Here is a 750-nt window from a genome sequence, read left to right as displayed (position 1 = left end):
CCCAGACGCGAAAACGAATCTGCGAGGCGTGGCCCCTCATGCGGCCCGATGGGGAGGGGCGGGGCGGACTGCGGGGATCGGCTTCTTACACGGCCCTTCCTTGCAGCGAGCCCCCTCCAACCCACCCGCGCTAGGTCTCGGGTTTGACGCATGGGGTCACTCCCGCGAAACTCGAGTGCTAGCCGGGGCAGTCGAAGAAGGGGCATCTCCGTGCACTGACGGTCGGCCGTCAGAGAGCACGCCTGCGTGGCTCGGGTTACACCAATCCTCGCTACCCAACGCGGCCAAAGGATATCCACCTTGAGAACAACAACATACCTAAACCTTGAGAACCTCGAGAAGGCGCTTAAATCAAAAAAAGAAATAAATTATCGCCGCGGGTTTGGGTCTCAGGCCGTGCTGGAACATATGGTGCACAATGACTGCACTCGTAACCGTGGAGCGCCGTGGAGCGCCGTGCCTCAGCAAGGAGGGTTTCTGCACTAAAGGCTTCCCGAAGCCGTTTCATGCGACGCACGAAAAGTCTGGGAGAGATGGGCGACGCACGAACACAAAGGTCAAAGCGCTCCTTTCCAGCGCGGATTACGATTTCTTTTGCAGATGCCCGTGATCTCCTATTCTCCGTGATCTGTTGCACGCCGTCATGCTCGTCCTCGCTCTTCTCGCGACGCCCTCCAACACCGCCTCTCGCCCCCGTCCGCGGCGCGGGGGGGCACTCATCGACACGCGCAACCGCACCGACTTCAGCAT

The sequence above is a fragment of the Emiliania huxleyi genome, assembly GCF_000372725.1.
Source record: "Emiliania huxleyi CCMP1516 chromosome Unknown EMIHUscaffold_159, whole genome shotgun sequence".
Lineage (NCBI taxonomy): Eukaryota > Haptophyta > Isochrysidales > Noelaerhabdaceae > Emiliania > Emiliania huxleyi.
The sequence above is the reverse complement of the archived record's forward strand: the minus strand, read 5'-3'. Positions refer to the sequence as shown.